Here is a 16,302-nt window from a genome sequence, read left to right on the forward strand (position 1 = left end):
CCCTTTTCTTTTGATGAAAATAAAATTAAGAAGTTCAAAAATATATGTACCATAACTTAAGTGCTGTATTCCAAAATACTGTATATTTTCTCTTAGGGCTCAACACTGTTTCTGCCATCACGAACCTGTTGCCCTAAGCTCCAATTCTCTCAGTACAGAGAGTGAAGTTCTTAACAGTTTTCTTCTAAGAAAAATGAACACCCTTTTTTCTTCTAAGACTGCTCCAGGAACTGTAGGCAGCGGTCCGTCCATTCACAGTCGTTTTGTGGCAAAGTACGTTGGTAAATGGTCACGTGTTTTACACCCTGTGAAAACGTAGATAATCGGACACAGCTTAAAGAGAACCCGAAGGGCTGTGCTCGTGCTCAGATGGGGCGGAGTAAAACCAGCCTGTCAAGGTTAAGGTCAGATAGCCGGTATTTCCTGGGAGTTCTCCAGGAAGTAAGCACGGACTACATTAATTCGGTCTATAGTCACACATAACTGTCACTTCCTGGTCACAGTTGACGAAGAACCACCTGCCGTGCGAATTCGTGGTATTTTCTTTAGCAGGCACGCCGATGCTAGTTAAGGTGCATGTGGATGGAAAGGTAAGCAGGTTCTCTGATTCACCTATAGGGGGCTTGTGTATAGTAATACACAGTCAGAACTTTCGTTCTGCTGATTTACTTTTATTTTTGGGACCAGAGAGTTGGTTATGTTACTAAATTAATAATGAATTAATAAGATAGCCTCAGAGAGCCTTTTGCACTTCCGAGTCCGTTTTTAAGACAATAATTTCCAGGAGATAAAATGGAGGAAGAAACGTGTTCTACATTGGCGAACAACTGCACACATATTGGTGTAATTGAGTAGAAATTATTGAACAAATGGATGGTTATGAGAGATAAATAATTAATTGAAAGTTCCCTTCGGAACCACAGTCCTTAGGATCTAGATACGCATTGTTCATGGAACTTAAATTGTCAGAAATTTTATCCGACCTTCCTTTGTGGATTCGTTTAATAGTTTAAACTGTTACACCTCTTGACACGGTTTAATTACTTAGCAGGAAGGATTTGATTTCAGCAAGAATGCCTATTTGGACAGATTTCCAGGGCATTTACGAACTCACAGCTCTGAGGTTCTTTATTTGAAATTTAGATTTTACAATCGAAAAAAAAAAACATTGTCCAGTCGTACATTACCCTGGAAGTAATCTTAGATAAGTCACAGATTATGCTAGATACGTCTTAAGTACATTACGGTATATTTGCTTTTGGGACGTGCAGCAAAAAGAGGGATGGGAGTAATCGAAACGGTTAAATGGGATTTTACAAGTGGTGGAACATGAGTTGATCTTTTGCACATGTGTGTACTCGTAAACGTATGCTTTTGTGTGACCCCTTTTTCTCAACAGGTTTCAATAGGTGCCGGAAAGCTATTGGTACTAAACACCCTCCTTTTGTGGTAACTAGACCGTTACTAATATTAGCAAGCGCTTCGCGTTTATCCTCTGTTATGACTAACTGTTCTCGAGGCCTTGCCTATTAAGTTGACTAAATTTTATTCTTGTTCAAATTGCTGACGATGCAGATGGCTAAATTGGTAAGCAATTGTGTATTTATCGTGAGAAAGGTCTCGCTGCTTCTCTGCTTACGTATTTGGATAGTTTTTCTATTTGTAGTTCCCGATTTTTTATCTTTTTCCCCAATGGGAAATTGTACTCTTCCCTCTGAATCTCATATACTGTATTTGAATTATGAAAACAAGAAAATCGATGCATCTAAAAGGATAATATTTTCTAACTTGCAATTCTAATTCTTCGCCATTTCTTTCTATATCCATTTCCTATTAATTTTGACAATGAATAGCATCTTCACATCTTTGGGAATAGACAGAAAATTTCAGTGGGATAAAATGGAGAAAAAACAAACTTATGGTGCTGTGGAAATGAATAGTTTGGATAAATTTAAGGAAAGGATTGGAACAGATTGTTAGAGGGAATGAACAGATGGTGCGGGTAAGTTTTGGCTTATACTGCATGATCTTGCTTCCTTGCACTATTTTGCACAATCAGTACAAATAATAAAACGAAATAATCCTAAATAATTATTTTAAGTTTAAATTCAACTAAAACTTTAAAGTCAATTCTCACGAAGTTGTCATAATCATCCTGTGTGAGAAAAATTGGAATAATTCCTTCTAAAATCATTAGAATCATTCAAAACAAATGTTTCCTGCAATCATTAGAATGATTCCAATAAATTTTCCCGATAATCATGAGCATCATTCAAAGAAAAAAAATTTCCTACGATGATTAGAATCATTTAATCTTATTAGAACTACTCAAAACTATTTTCTCCTAGAATCGTTAGAATCATTATTAGAATATTTATTAGAATTAGAATTTATTATAATCAATAAGATTAGCATCATTCCAATTATTTTCTTTTAAAAGCATCAGAATTTTTCTCCTAGATTCATTAGAATCATATTTTGTGAGCATCGTTCTCTGTCTTGTGAACTCCTCTGACCCCATGGAGCTTTTCCATGATGGAAATACAAAATTTATTTTTATTTCCTCCTGGAATTAACAAAATAATTTTTGTTAGAAAATAAGAATCATTTAGAACAAACTTCCCCTAGAATTATTTCATCCTGAATCATTCCATCCAATAATCAATCAGAATCATTTCATCCAATAATCATTCAGAATCATTTCATAAAATTATGTGGAGGACATTCCAGAGAACAGAAATAGAAGGGATAAATGAGAAAGATAAAAAGTTGGTTCTGTGAATTGGACAAAGAATGTATTTTGACTGGTTGCATCACGTGTCCGGACTTGTTTGGAACAAGAGTGGGTGAATTATAGATGACAGTTCAATTATCTTGCCCATGGGAATATTTGTATAAAAGGCTATCGAAAACCTCTCTCAAGCTTCTACATCAAGAAGCCCGAGAGAGGTTCTGGGGGCACCACTCCAGATGTAGAAATAATATTCCATGGTAGGATGGATTTGATGAAAGTGGTCAGGCGCCAGGAAGTACAAGTGCTTTGATTACATTGCTAAATAAGGCGCTGTTTGAATCTAAGGATGCTCTCATTATTATGGCTAAGGGTTTGCTTACTTCCCTTGCTGCCTCCTTCAATATAACTCGATAGATTCCATCCACCCCCAGGTGCCTTTATGTTTAACTTCAACAATTTCTCCTCCATTTTACTCTCCATTATTACAAAATCGTTTAGCTTCCAGTCAAAGTTTAGTAAACTTCTGTCCACTCCCTTGCAGAATTCTTAATGTGTGAATGTAGATGCAAAATACTCATTCAGTTTATCAGCTATTCTTAGCAGGATCATCAACAGCCGAACCACCAACATCAATTGGACCAATCTGATTCACCTCTTCCTTCTAGAGTTTACATTAGTAAAGAAGTCGTTGTTTTTCTTTGCATCCTTTACGAAGGATATCTCGTAATCAGCCTTCGCTTGTTTAACCTTCTTTGTGACTTGATTACAGACCAGCTTATATCTGCCATAGACTTCTATTTGTATGAAAACTTATATGCATCCCACGCATTTTTCTTCTCTGCCATGAGCCTCATTAGTTCATCTGACATCCATTTAGGTCTAAATCTTGACCAGTATTGCTTAGTTGATATGGAAAGCCCAGTAGCTTTCAAGATTAATTTATTGAATGCTTCCCATTTAGAATTCTCTGTTTTTAATATAATCAGTTTATCCCACTGTATAGAATTTAAAAACTGTCTGAGACCACTGTAGTCACCTTTACGAAAACAAAAACCCTTCCCTTTACTCTTAATGGTAGTTACATCTTTAAGTAAATCCCACATCAGTACACTGTGATCACTGCCATCTAGTGGTTCTTAATCTGCAAATTCTTAATGTATGAATAATTACTGCTGATAATCAGCTCAAGATTATTACTCCCTCTGATTACCCCCCGAACATGTTTCTGCAGAAAACAATCCTCCAATAAATCCACAAAAATTTTGCTAGTGTGCGAGTGACCAAACCGCAAGTTTCAGTCAACATCTGGAAAGTTAAAATTCTCACTACAAAACATTCTGATTTACTGGCCCACTCTATTTCTCTGCCCAATTGTTCGTTGTACTCATCAGAGTCATTAGGCCTATAACACACTCCTACTCTCATTTTCCCAGTGCTTATGTCACACCAAACAGACTCAACATTGCACTGTCCACCCATGTCAACTGGATGCACTTCCTTAGATTTTGTGTTTCTTTACTAACAGCATAACCCCACCCACCTCCCTTCCTATCCTGTCTGTACACATTGTATTCCCCAAATTCCAATTTTGCATTCCTTATATCTGTATGACATCACGTTTCTGATATCCCAACAATATCTGCCTTTGATGCCTTGATCAGCACTTCAAATTCATCAAATGTATTTACTATACTTCTAGCATTGGTGTACATGCACCTGTTCTTACTCTTAGTTACTCTAACACAGCCCATGTATTTACTTGTTCCATGATGACTTCCAGCAGCTCTTGAAATCCCCAACAACTTGCTCTCTAGGCTACTGCTCATTCCAATAGAAGCAGTGCAAAAATCATTTTCGCCTCTGCCTGTGGCTACTATTAATCTTTTAGTCTGTGAATTCCCACCCCCCATGTTAGCAGCTTTTCTACCCTAACACTGCCTCGCTAGCCTAAGCAAATATCCTTGCACCCTTTCTATTTAAGTGTACCCCATCCCTGTAGAAGCAGTCTCTCCTGTGAACAAGCACAGACCAGGCTGAAAAAAATTCTACCCCTTGAGCCTTGCACAATCTCTCCAGGGCCGAATTGGTTGACAAGGCTCTCATCATATACTCCCTCCTATCGTGTCTGGGCAGAATTGCAGACACTTTCACATTCAACCCGAACTCGGGACTTTTTTTCAACATTGACCTTGTACTTGTTAAGTAAATCTGCAGATCTCCTACTCTTAAGGTCATTACTGCCAACGTGTACAACAATATCATCTTTTGTGCCCTTAAAAGATGATATCTGCTCTACAACGTGAATAAACTTTTGCCCGTGGCAGACATACCCTGGTTCTATTCCATCTATCCTTTTTACACAACATATGACCCGTCTCCCTGACACTAGAGTCACCAACTATAACTGCTCCTGTGGGACCAGTGCATTCCGTCTTGGAGATTGCTGCAGTGTTGCCTGTTGCACAGGGGTGAGCTCTGGAGTTGATTTGGGCAGCTGCGAGCTTGATGGGCCCCTCATATTAATTTCTTCGAGGACAACTACCCTATACCTCAAACTCTCATAGACGTAATCAGAATGCTGAGTTGGCGTCTAATTTCTTCACAGTCTCTGCACCTAGCACACACAAAGACATCCTCCTTGGCTAGATCATGTCGTATTCTAGAAATCCGAAAACATTTCACATTTCGCATATTTTTTTAGACTGTGATGCGTTGGAGAATCGCCCCCTTCGGTTTTCTCTCGACCCACAGCACTCCCACTAATCTGTGATCGTTGATTTGCTGCTGTAGTCTGGGTCATGATTTCGTTTAAGTACAGTTTAATTAACAATAAAATTTAATGAGATTAATACATTTTACTGATTTTTGTTAAACCTTACGCCAGTGGCGGATCCAGAAAAAATCCATTCATTTGATGGGGGTGCACCATTTTGTTCACTAGAATACCTATCGCACCACCTATCGTTTTCCGAAAAACGATAGGTGGTACGTGCCAAGGTTCCCCCCCAGATTCCCTCCACCTACAAGTGCTGATATAAATTTCTTCCCAAAAGCCTTGCAGAATCCTTCAAGCCTTGAGTTAAACCACAAGGCTTTCAGCATATACTCCCTCCTATCGTGCCTGGGCAGAATTGCAGATACATAGACATTGTAACCTAAGGCCGTGCCATGTGTCATTGTAACCTAACTCCCGACATTTCTTCAGCATGGTCATATATTTGTCTAACAAATCGTCAGATCGTATATGCTTAATGTTATTAGTCCCCATTCTCTTTACCTCCCTTAAAATCTGTCAGTCTTTTTGTAACATCGTTAATAATTGCTCCCAGCACACATACCCTGGTTCTAGTCCCCCTATCCTTATTACAAAAAATATTTCCAGTTTCCCTGACAATGGAGTCTCCTAATAGAACTTAGTCCTTCTGAACCAGAGTAGTTTGCACTTGGTTATCCTGTCCTGGAGAGTGCATCACTTGGTAGGTTGCTAGAGTATTGAGTCCCTGAGGAGCTCCCAGTTATATTATTCTCAACGGCAAGCACCCGTTTTTCAGTGACTCAAACTGTTCTAGCAATGCACCAAATTGTAACTTAAGATCGGTGTACTCCTTACAACGGTAACAAAGAAAGGAATCTCCAAGTGAGCCAGGATTATCCACTAGGTCGACCTTGGAATATATATCACAGGTCCTGCAAAGGATAAAATCAATCATGACTCACCCGGAAATCGCCATCGGCTATTTCCGTATGAGTCGTGATACCCTCTGACGAAGTGTTCAAGGCGGACCTTGTAATAACCATTATCAACTATTGGTCAGTTCCCTTAAAAATAACGATTAAAAAGTTACCAATAACCGAATGTATTTGGATATGGATAAAACTGACAAGAACGCCTTCAGATTGTCCCGTTTCTTCCACAATTACAACTGGCAATCATTTGAATTTCTAAGACAGTGGCTTATAGCTAAAGGATTAAAATCCAGCATAGTGAACATTCAAGATGTTTGCGTTTTCCGAAGAGTAAGAACAAACAGACTACGGCACACTTTCATCCTGTTTTGACCCAGTTGGACCTCCCGAGGGCTCTTTCTACAAACAGATAAATCGTTTGTAGATGTGATCAGAAAAAAACCCGCTTGCTGGGAGACAGAAAATCTGTTGTTCTGTTTCTGTTCAGTCATCCGTACACAAGTTTATTTATTCGAGTCCTACATTTATCTGTTTACACTAAACTCGCTTTCCCCTTCGTAGCAAACGTCCGTGACACCGCTTCAAACACCGGATGTCAACACCCCAATCCACCACCTCCTTTTAGCTACAGGTACAGATCCGGCCGCAACTAGCGGCGTTCGTTCCGGCCGGATGCAGCAACGATGCCGTTGGCGGAGAGAACTCAACGGCAACTAAGACAGGTCACAGGTGACTACCAGAATCGTGGACACGATAACCCGATGGCGGGACTTTGGGGGGAGGAGTAGTTGACGTCGGTGGCAGTAGTGCTGATTCAGCGGATTACAAGAGACGGCACGTGCTAGTCTGTCGCTGTTTTCTCAGCAGGAGAAGGAACCGACGTGGCACAGGTAGTGCCATACAGGTACAGTACGGCTGGTCGGGACTGTCACAAAATGAACGCCAAGAAAAATAGGTGCGCATTTGATAAACAATAAAATGAAGTAAACCAAATAATGCTGAAGAATAACTAAAAAAGTTATTTGAATCTGAATGGTTCATGGAAGATTCTCAATTGGATTCAATATCTGAATCCAATTGAGAACGTCTGGAATTTGTTGGAAAGGGCAGTTCGGCTTTTCAGTTCTCTATCGGCTGCAGCTGACACGTATTCGGATTAAAGAATGGCTAAACTGGAGCTAGACTCCATCACACACCTAGTGGAATTCGACACTACAGTCTAATTCGGGTAAAAGGTGGCCCTAGTAGGTGCTGAATGCAGCTTTCTAATTTTTTGGACAGTGAGTGTAATTTAGCTGTTAATATACAGTAATTGCGTAAATAATTTTTAGTGTATGCGTATTGACAGCTAAATAGTATGAATATATTAATAGCTAAATTAATATGCACTAGAAGTGAATACAATAATAATGCAGCTGTCCCCATAAAATTTATCGGGATAGCTGCTATGAACCAAACATAAACATATTCAAATAAAGCCCACAGTTGACTGTAATGATTGCTTAAATGATTCGTAGAAGACTTTCTACTAAACTGTTGTTGAAAGTTAATGGTATATGCTCCTCTACACTTTCTTCGAAGCATCAGGGGACCTTACTAAAAAAGTCCACTTCAGAGTTGGGACAAACTCAAGTTGTAATCACATCTAGCATGATCTCTGTGTCATCATCAGGGTCATTTTTAGACTTCTATTTTTTAGCATGTTACCAGTTGTCACCGTTTAATTCCTGCCACGTCGAAGCCATGCCCCCCAAAGAGTCTCCAATTTGTCTTGTATAACGAACATAACGGTTGCATAAATTGATGTCCGAAGGTTGGTAATGTCTCCTCGTGGAAGTGGAATTTTTATAATTTGGTTAATAATGATTGTAGGATTGCGTTTACTTCGTTACCTTAATTCCATTATCAAGGAGTGACCACAGGAATATGCAACCTCCACCTTTCCTACTTTTCTTCGATTTTCCATTAGTCGCTAAATCCTGATGGACTGGTTGGTAACAAAAGCTCCCTTTATCAATAAATGAGGAAAGCAAGGATGTATGCTGCACAAAAAATTGAAAGTTATAAGCTGCGCTGAAGTTCATGGAAATCGTTCTACACTCGATACTTTTAAGTTGGAGAATCCAGTGTGCAAGAATGGCGGTTTCAAAAATATTTCAGTTTGAAGAAAGAGTCCCTCCTTTTTCCTAGATGACTTTGTTCGATTCCATTAAAATGGAATCGAACAAAGTCATCTAGGAAAAAGGAGAGACTCTTCCTTCAAACAGAAATCTTTACTTATAATGGATTCAGATGGACTCCACACTGCTAATGAGTCTAGGAAAGAAGTGAAGAAAGACTCGAAGTTAGGTATTATTCTTGGATGCCTGACAACTAAGCTCCAACCACTGGATATTTCAGTGAACAAATCTGTTAAGTCAAAAATAAGAAGGTATTGGAAAAATTGGATGGTGGATGGATTGTATACTTATACAAAGGTCGGTAGGATGCAACGAGCATCAGGAATGGGTTCAGGGTTGTTGTTGTTGTTGTTGTTGGGTTTTTTTAGGAGCATCAGACCTAAGGCCATATTGCTCCATATATATATACTGTCTCTAAATTGCATGTATTCTGTGGTCAATTTTTTCTGTTTGCTGGATGAAAAACCATTCTACCCTCGCCTGAGACGGACTAACTCAGCCACGTTGTGAAAAAGTCCAATAAAAATTTCGTGTTCAAATAAATATTTTTTTGTTTTGAAAATGCTTACCATATAGATAATGGGTACACAAAAATTAGTTCAAAGTACCTTTAGAAACCTTGTATAACGCGCGTAATCTACGAGACTTTAGGATACTCCCTTTGAATTTTCAGATGTTCCTTTTGTAAAACTTGCTGCGGTATCCCAATTGACGAAGTAAGATGGAGAGCGCTGTGAAGGTGTGGTACCATAAAAGGATGTAAGAAGTGTGCTGACAAATTGCAGAAAAATTTTAAGTTAGCGATGAGCTGGCAAATATCTCAAGGGTGTTTATTCCTCACAATACATGACGTAACGTGCGAAGGATGTAACTATAGAGGGTATCGATCTGTACCCTCTGAACTCCATATGCGGATGACTTTACTATTTTTAACTGCAATAAACTGGTTAATCATAATTCACGTGCTGGATGTACATGCCTATCGTAATATTCTTGGAAGGTTTACAGTGCAAATATTTTTTAAGTGTTGAATGTTCAATAAATCAATCATTATTGAATGATTAAGAATAAAATTAGGAATAAAATAATCAGAAAGGTGTTGTGGGATACTAATATATTAGAGTGTTTGGAGTGTTCAATTAAACTATGACTGTCCTATTTGAACTTTTTATTTGAATTATTTGTTGACACGCATTTAAATTGCAGCTGTTCTTTGTTCCTTAGTAATATAAGAATTTATATTTAAGAATTTGATTTGTTGGAAATATTCATTTAAATTTGAACGTTTTGATTTGTTCTGGAGGTTTGTATCGAGCTTTTGATTGCTTTAAACTTTTATTTATATTTCAGCTTTTGGTTTGTTAAGAATATTTATTTATATTTCACCTTTTGATTTGTTACAAACATTTATGTTCAATTTTGATTTGTTCGAAATATTTGTACTTTTGATTTATTCCAGAAATTTAAGCATGACTGAGCTTTTGATTTGTTCCACACCTTTGTATTCGTACTTTTGATTTCTTCCAGACAGATTCCTTTATTTCAAACATTCATTTATATTTGAACTTTTTGATTTGTTCCAAAACAGTTGGATTCGACATTTTGATTTGCTACAAACCATTATATTCGATGTTTTGATATTTTCGATACATTTACCTATGTTTGAGGTTTTGATTTACTCCAAACATTTATAATTGAGCTTTGAATTTGTTCCAAACATTTATATTTGTGGTTTTTGATATGGTCATTCATTTGATGTTTTTCTTCAGTCTAATAAGCTATTATATTTATTAGCTTTTTTCCTTTTTTATTCGCATTATTTCATTTTTCTTCTTCCTCTTATTATTATTAGAAGATAATAAATAATTAGAAGATAAAATTAGAAGATAATAATAATAAGACTGGACTCCACCGGACCATAGGGACCGAACTCCATCGGATGGACTGGACTCCACCGGACCATAGGGACCGGTGGAGTCCAGTCCATCGAGCCATAGTAGCTGCATTTCGAGCATTTCATTCATTCATTTATTCATTCAAAAAAAAGTTCGAAATATTAACCCCCTGCCCCTCCCTGTAGTGGTATTTTTTCTTTTCTTTTTTTACTGTAATCTGTCTGCAATAAAATCCTTCGACAAATTGCTTTTAGGCATGGATTTACGACTTCCACATTCCCGCACTGCCTCTACAACCATAGTTTAAACACACATAAAAAAAAAGCAGCAGTTCTTTCGCGCCAATTTTATCACGCACGTGCTAGGAAGATGTCCGAGGTCCCTCTCTTAATCGGTGGTCTTTAGTTGTTCCGTTGCGCTGCCTTATTAGCGTGTTACGCCCAAGGTCACACCTCTGCTTTCTGACGGAGCGGAAACATCTTGGGCTGATTCAGAGACATGGTGTGTCTCGACTGGAAAACCGGAAGGCCGGACACGTAATAGATTCCACAGTTAACCCTTTTTTTTTCTTTCTTTCTTTCGGTTTTTTTTGAATGGACATACCATCGCTTTGAATGAAGATCTCGTTTGTCGGCTGTCAGTTGGTGAAGACTCCATTGTCCGGCCACAAACGGACTCAGATTCAACATTATACAGAATTAATAAATTAAATATTTAAGTCCACTAGAGGGTGCTGTGTACGAGTTTTTTTAATGCGTAGTTCTTTCATGTTTCATTTTCTTCTTTTTCTTCGAGCATGCGCGGTTTATCTTCCTTTATGCAGTTTCAACCGTTTTGGATTTGTTTGTCAAATTATTTTATTTCTTCCTTTTAACTATCGGTATGTTGAGGAATATTTCCAGCGTTCTTTGATCTATCCCCCAAACATCAACGCATTTATTTACTTAGTATAGGAGGGATATGTTTCTTTACCTTTTTTTTTCTCCCCTAGACATTTATTATACAAAACTATTTACAGGTATATTGCAGAATGGTGTTCATTAACTACTGAATTATTCATCCCTTCCATCTATAATATCACCTTTTACTATCACTTCATTATATTTTCTCTTTATCAATTCTCCTTACAACTGCAATCCGTAAACTAACGCAATCTTAAGCAATTCACAATTCTCTTTGAAATTCCTCAAGAAACGAATCTGCTTAGTATTCTCAAAGGACAAAATTGCAATTAAAAATATTTCCCCTGCATAAAATCCAACTCGTATTAATTGTAGAACGGAGCTGAATGAATAAATGAGGAAGAAGTAAAATTCGCGTGCAAGTTTGAAGTTGGACAGTAAAAGGATGTTGAGTGGTTGTGGCACGTGCTGGACTGCTTTAGAAGAGAGATTTTTTGATTGATTTTTTTGATTTGGTAGTTGTTGGCGCATCGGCTTCTGTGGCCATATTGCACCTCCCAAGGTTTTTGCAGTACTTTGATCCAAGCCCGAGGCGGGAATCGAACCCGCGACCTTTGGGTTGCCGGGCAGGTACTTTACCCACTCGGCTTAGAAGAGAGAGCTGGAATTATAGAAGCCATTCAGAAGAACAGTGCCCATGGAAATATCTATAGAAAATGAATGCAGCAAAACAGAACTTCTATGACACAGAGTGGAGAAACTCTGTTAGAGATGAGTCATTAATTAACCTAAAGAGATTTTGGGGGACATCGCCCCACATGTTGGAACAATATTCCATGGTAAGGCGGATTTGTGATTTGTGAACAGCTGTTTGGAAGAAAAGTAACGCGGAGAGTGAAAGAGAAAACCAAGTTTTTTAGATGCAGAGGAAGCAATATTTGTAATGTGCTTGTGCCAAGAGAGATTAGAAGTCAGGGTAATCTCCAATAGTGATATATCAACTTACCTAGAAATCAGAGTGTCAATAAAGATGAGCAGAAGAATCTTTTTTGAGAGATATAAGACAAGACTGAGTTTTAGGATTGAAATTAACTACCTTGTATAGAATCGTTCTGACCAATTCAGTTATTGTTGTCCGTATTTAAAAAGTCAGAAACATCAAGGGAAAAGCGGGTAGGCGTACTGTATTGAAACCTTTACCCCACTGAAGAATTACCTGTAGATCAGCATTTAAACAATTGCTAGTGAATATTCGAGAAGTTGAAGCTGATTGAGCAGGGCGAGGTTTTTTAGCCAGTGAGTGTAGTTATCTGGGCATATTCGCAGTCAGGGCTTCTAATCCAGGTCTTACTAGATCCTAACAAATTAGAATTCTCATATTCCACGGGCTTATCAAGATTAATTGTTTGAAGAGGTGTTCAAATATAATCCACTTTATACTGGGATGTCCTGGAGTGACATTCATCAACATTTGTATTCTTACTTATTTAGGATTTTTCCACATTTTTCCGGGACTTGCAGCACCACCAAACAGGTTTCACATCTGTTCAGATTTTGTAATCATCTCCTCCTCTCCGAACGTTGCCACCAAGGGATATTAATACATCCATTAATGCAATGATTGGCAGTATCTATTAGAGTTATACAGAAAGGCCAGATGATGCATGTTTGAGTCCGGATGTGTGGTTGTGACAGGTAGCCTCGATCTCTGAAGAGTAACCCAGATACGTACAACTCCCCACCGCTAGAAATACGTAGAGAGGGCAAACAAATTTCAGTTGGTCACACCTCCGGTTTTGTTCTACCTTCTGTATGATGATGGTTTGACAGTACCAAGTGACGTTCTTTGGATGGTTTCTCAATGCACCAGACGATGGGTAAGAAGGTTAAACATAACAGGATGGCCTTTTGATCTGCAATGCCCTCTAATTTCTACCTTTTTATTTAATTTTCAGCTTTAATATTATTTTAAAAAATAAATGTCTATTTTTCTAAAACTAAATTTAATGAATCCTTATGGAACTTGAAAAGCTGTCTTAGAGATAATTTATTCATTTTACGGTTCCCTTAATCCACGTTTACTGATCAATACAGAAAATTCTACGCACACTCACAATCAGGACTTGTAATTTACGCTACCTTCGCTTGTTTGTATTGCCATATTTTTCTTACCAATGTAAAGATGAATATTGAATGTGTTCTAAGGTTGGGTTGTCATCTTTTGTTGAAATTATTGACCAGAATGCGCGTTTGTGCTTTCTGATTATTTAAATTGCCTCAGGTTTTTTTTATGCATCTGGTTTTTCTAATTGCTTTAATCAATCACTAGGGCGGAAGCTTTTTTTCCCTTTTTTTTTTTTTTTATTCTTTCCATAGCTTACCATCTGGACCACCAGATCGATGACATGTGAGGGAGTAAAGCGCGGGATCTAGGTTAAGTTTCTCAGCTGGAAGCAGTTGGCTACGTATTGGAAGTAGACAGGCTAAATGTGTTTTTAGGGATACGCACCTGTATTCGACTATTTGTTGACTTATGATCTTTTACTGAAAAAAAAATAAATAAATAAATAAATTATTCATTCTAGAAAAAAACCCGGATCATTGGAGTCCGAATTCGAAATTCCCCTCATTTTTTAATACATAAAACTGTTTCAAAATTTGGATACACAGAATAGCAAACAGATATTCCACAAATTACCGTATTTTCCAGACGATAAGATGTACTTAACCCCCTGGAAAATGCTGTCCAAAATTACTCTGGTCTGAAGGCATATATGTGCATACAGAATGTATTTTTTTTAAAGATCAGACTGTATGATTCTAGCTTAGCATATACTAGTGAGGATTTACGTCATTCCGAAGAAAAGATCAATAAAACCGAACTTTCTTCTAAAAACCCGAAGTCTTTCAAGAAATGTGGAATAGCAATGTCCTTGATGGTACTGAAGATGATGCTGGTAATAGAGAGTAAGCAAATGTTTGAGCTTCTAACAGAGTAATTTCGTTCTACACTAGTATTTTGTTTAGTAAGAACCTGTGATTTTACCTTTCTGCTAAATGCAATAAATATTTTTTACAAAAGTTCGTCTTCTAAACCGGGTGTGTCTTATACTCTGGAAAATACGGTATTTTACATTGATGGTAGAAGGAAGGGTGGTATTCCTATAATTAGCAGAAAATTGAACACTTGAAGGAGAAGAATTATTGATGTAATCTACAGTGCCAAAAATATTCTGGAAGTTTTAAATTAAACTTAGAAAAGCTATGATATTAATGCTAATATCGTATAGTCTGAAAATACGGTAAAATCTGTATTCGTTCTAAATAAAATTTTGTTGTATTGTAAAATAGGCTGCATTTTAATTGGATAACACTGTAAATACTGTACTTCATGAAAATTGTCCAACCTGAAAGAAGAGCTTAAAATAAGGGGGACTGACAATACACAAAAGTTAAATAAGAAATGTTTAACTTTGTATATTAATTCTTATTTACTGAAGAAAATGCGTGAGTGAATTTCAGTCTTATCTTATGATGAATGAATATGAACTGCTATCTTTGAGTGCTTCTGTTGAGAGGGTTTGAGATGAACCAATTTATGATTCTTGGGATTCCATTAGTTTGTTCGAGTCTTGGGAGGTTGTCTAATCATGACCAGGTTTCCCAGCTACAAATTTTTAAGTCGTCCATTTATGAAATGATGTTTCTTAATAGTTGCAAGATGAATCGAGTATTGCTGTGAAGATGGTGACAGATGGTAACTAATAAAGGGCTTGGGTTCAATTACCATTTAGACGTGCGAAAATTTGTTCGACTCTCTTTGACATCGTGGCTGAGTTAGTCACTTCCAGCTCAGGGTTGCACTATTTTTTTTTTTTTTTTTTTTGAAATCTGATGCAATAGTACTTTCAGTTACAAAAAATGTGGAGTATTTTTATATCTCTGGAAAAAAAAAAAGAAAGCATCTAATTGCTTTCAGTAAAGATTCGACATCTATTGAAGATCCTGCAGCAGTAGATAGCAGCCAGACTACCTAATACGTAATGAAATTTTAATGGAGATCGTGTCTCTTGTTTATTGAAGCCCCCAAGCCTTTTTTTTGGGGAGGTGTATTGTCGATATGAACACGCATGAATCAAAGAACGCGAATGTGGTATTTCATGAATGTTATAACCCACTGTTTATCTGGCTCATGGCCTCGCTGGCTGCTGTCTTAAATGGCCGGTTATGTAGTTCGTATCCTCCCATTTGGGTAAACAGGTAAGGGTTGCTTTGAGGGGAGTAGAAACTTAAAGGCCAAGAAGAAATTTTAATGAGTGTTATTAAACTCAACAGGCTATAGAAGGGGCCTCTTGAAAAAAAAGGTTGTCTGGAAACTGTGTAGCTGAAAACACGTGAACGGAGGAAAAGCTGGGTTAGAAAGTGAAAATGGGGTTGTCTGCGTGCATTGGAAAGTGGGACAGCAAGTGGTCGTACAAGATGGCCTGTTTTCTCTTCCCCCACCTCTCACTTTTGTTCCTCTCTCTCTCTCTCTCTCTCTCTCTCTAGAAGTAGTTCATAGGCTATGGTTATTGTTCTCAGCCATCCGTAAACCAGGCAAAGGGAACCTCAGGATAAACATATCCCCGTTTTTTCTAGAGGGGGGTAAAGAGGGGGAAAGGTAATGAAGGGAAACCTCCAGGAAAACCAACAACAAAAAAAGTAGGAAGAGGAAGAAAAAATCCGCAAAACTGTTGCTCATTGAGGTCCAGCTGGGGACTTCGGGGTGTATTTACAATGAGTTAGAGAATGAACAAAGGAACGAAAACTAACGAGTTATTCATGTGAAATATCTTAAACTTAAAGAAAGTACAAATGAAGTGAAATGTAGTTCTAGTTAGGCGTGCCAAAATTAATTTATTTTT

This window comes from Mastigoproctus giganteus, chromosome 7 (genome assembly GCF_048544385.1).
Source record: "Mastigoproctus giganteus isolate SK-2022 chromosome 7, ASM4854438v1, whole genome shotgun sequence".
NCBI classification, from domain to species: domain Eukaryota; kingdom Metazoa; phylum Arthropoda; class Arachnida; order Uropygi; family Thelyphonidae; genus Mastigoproctus; species Mastigoproctus giganteus.